This window comes from Hylobates moloch, unplaced genomic scaffold (genome assembly GCF_009828535.3).
Source record: "Hylobates moloch isolate HMO894 unplaced genomic scaffold, HMol_V3 SCAFFOLD_3305, whole genome shotgun sequence".
Taxonomy (NCBI): domain Eukaryota; kingdom Metazoa; phylum Chordata; class Mammalia; order Primates; family Hylobatidae; genus Hylobates; species Hylobates moloch.
The window spans coordinates 1,820-6,869 of NW_026655580.1; the positions used below are offsets into that span (position 1 = coordinate 1,820).

At 46.3% G+C, this 5,050-nt stretch overlaps 1 pseudogene; it reads left to right on the forward strand.

Annotated features, from left to right (window-relative positions):
- The first annotated feature begins 212 nt into the window (after positions 1 to 212).
- On the forward strand, positions 213 to 610 carry LOC116465137 (ATP synthase subunit f, mitochondrial-like; annotated as a pseudogene).
- Positions 611 to 5,050: the final 4,440 nt, after the last annotated feature.

Genomic DNA, 5,050 nt, shown 5'->3' on the forward strand with positions numbered 1-5,050 from the left:
TGGGGGTTAGGAGGTTGTTGTATAATAAAGAATTTGGCTGGCCTTTGTCCCTGGTTTCTGGAGGTAACCTCTAAGTCTTTGGAATTTCTCAAGTAATAGGAGTGTCTTCGTTATTCACAGTGGGCCCTGATAGTTTATGCCAATAAGGTGATTCAACGTTGGCCCACAGTTTGCTTAAAAAGATGACACAGGGACAGTGGACACAAGGACTCCAAGATGGCATCGGTCATGCCAGTGAAGAACAAGAAACTTCTGGAGGTCAAACTAGGGGAGCTGCCAAGCTGGAGCTTGATGCAGGACTTCAGCAATAGTGGCACTGCCGGAGCGTTTTGAAGAGGTTATTACCGGTACTACAAGCAGTGCATCAACATGAAGAAGGGGAGCATCTCAGGGGTTACCATGGTGCTGGCAGGCTACGTGCTCTTCAGCTACTGCCTTTCCTACAAGGAGCTCAAGCACAAGTGGCTATGCAAGTACTACTGAAGAAGAGGGCATGCTCTGCACTCCCCACCATGACCTTCTTGGCCCGAGCCCCTCCATAAGGAATACAATCTCGTTCATTGCTGAATCCTTTCATATCCTAATGGGAATTAACCTCCAAATAAAAGATGACTGGGGGGAAAAAAAAAAAAAAGACACAGGATGGGGGCTGGCCATACCAGAAAGACCAATCATGTGATTACAAGTTGGGGCTCTGAGCCAGGTAATACAGCCTAACCTGCAGTGAGTAACGGGGCTAGAAATTGAGTTCAATCACATGGCCAATGATTCAATCAATCGTGCCTATGTAATGGGGCCCCAGTAAAAACTCTGGACACTGAAGCTCAGGGGAACTTCCCTGGTTAACAATAATCTGTGCATATTGTTACACATCAATGTACTGGGAGAGTGACTGTGCCCTGATTCCAAGAGGTGAAGACACCAGAAGCTTTACATCTGGGACCCTCCCAGGCCTTACCCTATATGCCTCTTCTTTTGGCTGCTCCTGATTTGTACGCTTTTTGCTATAATAAAATTGTAATCAGAAGTACAGTGCATTCCTGAGTTCTGTGAATTGCTCTAGCAAACTATGGAACCTGAGAGGATAGTGAAAACCCCCCAATTTGTAGCCAGTTCAACAGAAGTGTGTGTGGTCAGGAAACCCCTAAGATTGTAACAGCCTTATGAAGGGCAGTCTTACAGAGGACTGTGCGTTTAACCTATAAGGTCTGCCTGACTCTGGGTAGTTAGCATGAGAAGTCATCACAGGTGACAAGAGGATTATAAATCTATTTTTTGGAAAAAGTGAGTTGGAGATAACCTGCAGGCTCTACGTGTGGAGCTACTCAGTATATGGCTGACCACACAGGCCAGAAACTCCTAACAGAGACCTGAGGCAGGTTCACAAGTCTAAGATGATGACAAGAGCCACGAATGCAGAGGATATCAAAAGGGCAAGTGTAAACAAACAAAAAAAAAAGTCTCTTCATCATAAATAAGTTTACAAAAAAAAAAAAAGAGAAGAAAAAAAATAAGAACAAAACAGAAGACCCAAAAACCCCAAGACAGGCCCAGATCCCTGCTTTGGGGATACAGTCCTTCACTCCTCTAGACAGTGTTAGTCACTCACCCTTTGAGTTCCCATAGCCTGTGCTATGGGAGTTAGAGCGTGTGTCACAATGCCTTGCAATTACATGCTCATATCCTCAATTAAGCTGGAAGTATCCCTCAAACTTGAGTCTAACCCAGTGTGAGGTATACAATAAACACTAAAACAAAACAAAACAAAAAATGCCTACAATACAGAAACGGATGAGAATTTGCAGTGAGAAATATTTTTGTGGTTACTGAATTATTGTAATTATTTTAGCTGTGTGAAATCTGCCATAATCTTTTTTCTTATTACTTAAGTTCATAATTTGTTTTAGTATTATGAACAGGTAGACACAGGGAGGTCAGAGAACTTTAAACATCAACAAATTTTTCATTCTGGCTAGAGCAGGTTAGTTGCCCTAAGTCTCATTTACAACTTTTTGTTTTGCTTTAATGCTTGTTCCAATCCCACTGAGGAAAATGCAGTGCTGAAGCACCAAGAAGAGAAGAGTCAAGCTTATTCCCTTAGGATCAAGATGGTCCTAGACACCAGCCCAGAATGCTTCAGGATATTTAGGGTTCAGCAAAGAGCAGCCTGACATCCTAGCTTCTAAAAATTGCCACAAGGGGCCGAGCGTGGTGGCTCACGCCTGTAATCCCAGCACTTTGGGAGGCCGAGGCAGGTGGATCACCTGAGGTCAGGAGTTCGAGGCCAGCCTGGCCAACATGGTGAAACCCTGTCTCTACTAAAAATGCAAAAATTAGCTGGGCGTGGTGGCGGGCGCCTGTAGTCCCAGCTACTTGAGAGGCTGAGGCATGAGAATTGCTTGAACCTGGGAGGCAGAGGTTGCAGTGAGCCGAGATCACGCCACTGCACTCCAGCCAGGGTGACAGAGAGAGAGACTGTCAAATAATAATAATAATAATAATAAAATAAATAAATAAATAAAATTTCCACAAGGGCCAGGCACAGTGGCATGCACCTGTAATCCCAGCTACTCAGGAGGCAGAGATGTAAGGATGGCTTGAAGCCAGGAGTTTGAGGCTGCAGTGCACTATGACTGTACCTGTGAACAGCCACTGCCCTCCAGCCTGGGCAATACAGCAAGACCCCATCTCAAAACAAACAAAAATTGCCATAAGAATATTTGTTTTAATATTTAAATATCTAAAATGCATGTAAGATATCACTGTGACCAGGATGCAATCTAAGTATGCAGTTTTTGGGCCAAATCACCAATTATGTGCTCAGGCAGGGTAGATATCCGGGTAAGTGTAAACACTATCATTTGAAACCTTCAAAGAAATGGAGTCAAGAGCTACACAAATGCAGGAGATACTGGCTTCCTTGAGTAGAAGAGCTGTCCAGAAAACTGAAGTCTAAAAATTGCTGAGTTCAGCTTTCCAGATCCTTGGAAGCCTCCTAAAGACTTCGTTTTTAGATGCTTAACGTTTTCATTACCTGGTCAAAGAACCAGCTCAAAGAAGCCTTTCACAGTATAGCCAAGTCCAGCCCATTCTGTCTACCAGCCCACAGCAAAGGCAGAGGTGTTTCCACATATCAAACCATAGTCCTGGAGCTGATTCCTAAACACAACACTGATTTACATTATTATCTATGCAATAAGTTTACAAAGGATAGTTGCTTTTACAGCAACACTAAAGCTCACCAAATTCAGTTCACCTATTTCATTTCACATACACATTACTGGATTTTTGAGGGCTATTTTTATTTGCAAAATTGCAGCCTCCATCAATAATTTGTCTCCAATGTATAAACTATATTCTTAACAAAAAGAACCAAAATTGTGGAAACAACCCTGAACTTGAAGTCAGAGGGTCTGGAGTCCTCTATTAACTCTGCTGGTAACTGGTCATCTGACCATGGGCAAGATCTCTCTCCTGCCTTAAATGGAAGCACACTCTTGTCCTGTATCACAAGGGACTGTTATGAGCACCTGGACAGAGAATGGGTGGGAATGTGTTTTAAAATGGATAAATAGGTAAACACATTAAAGAGATACTTTTCTAATATATGTATATCTTTTCTTCTGACTTATCCTTGCTTAGAAAAGAATGTGATTTTGGATGACACCACATTCGCTGTGAATCTTGAAAGTGCACTAAAGAATACACCAATGATCAAAATTAGAAAACAAAATCTATTGAAACAACACTCTAGTGGATCTTAAACTTGAGTTATTAGCTGCAGGGAAAAGACAATAGCAAAACCAGTATTATTGGCATTCTTAGGACTTTGGTCACTTTGGGTCAAAAATCTGCAGGGTCTGTCTGGCACTTAAAAAAGAAGCAGATTAAAAGATTTTTCTACCAAGCTCTTCCTCTTCACTTCTCCCCACCTACTTCCTTTTCTTCCAAAGGAGATGGGCTCTCATTTACCCACTGGTTTGCCACATCCTGCCTAAGAAGCTACTTCCTGGGAGCTGCCTGGGCTATTCTGAGAGGAGCTTTAACTCTTTCAGACCCTCAGACCCTAGTATATTCATGACATCTGTACCCGCCATAGTCATTTACAACCTAGTAACTAAACTCCAGTTGACCAGATAATACTCTCAATTTCCTTCATGCCAGGCCCCCTATTAAGCACTCTACCTACAACAATCCAGGCAGGATTCGCATTTCTCGGTCCCATCTGGGGGCTCCAATCAGTCCCGCCTTGCTTAATCAATCAAAAAGGACCAAAAAAAAAAACCTCAAGAATAGTTATCAAGAAACTCAATGCACGGCACTCCACCCTGGGCGACAGAGCGAGACTCCGTCTCAAAAAAAAAAGGGGGGGGGCTTTCCTTTTTCCTTTCCTTTCTTTTCTTTTTTCTTTTCTTTTCTTTCCCCTCTGTGGCCCGACCTGCAATCTACTAGGCTCGCTGTTGCCCCGCACGGCGAGCTGCCTCGGACTACCGGTGCGCGCCATCGCCGCTGCCTGCTTTTTCGCCATTGGCTGCAGGCGCGGTTTCGCCATGTTGGCCACGCTGCTCTCCAGCTCCTAGCCCCGAGTCCTCTGCCCGCCACGGACTCCCAGGGTACTGGGACTGCACTCGGTGCTCGCTGTTGCCCGGGCTGGAGTGCGGTGGCATGGTCTTGGCTCGCGGCAGCCTCTGCCTCCCAGCCGCCTGCCTTGGCCTACCAGGGTGCTGGGATTGCAGCCCCTGCCGGGCCGCCGCCCCGTCTGGGAGGTGGGGAGCGTCTCTGCTCGGCCGCCCCTCTGCCCAGCCTCCGCATCTCGGAAGTGAGGAGAGCCTCTGCCCGGCCACCCATCGTCTGGGAGGTGAGGAGCGCCTCTGCCCGGCCACCCATCGTCTGGGAGGTGAGGAGCGCCTCTGCCCAGCCGCCCCGTCCGGGAAGAGGTGAGGAGTGCCTCTGCCTGGCCGCCCCGTCTGGGAAGTGAGGAGCGCCTCTGCCCGGCCGCCCCGTCTGGGAAGAAGTGAGGAGCGCCTCTGCCCGGCCGCCCCGTCTGGGA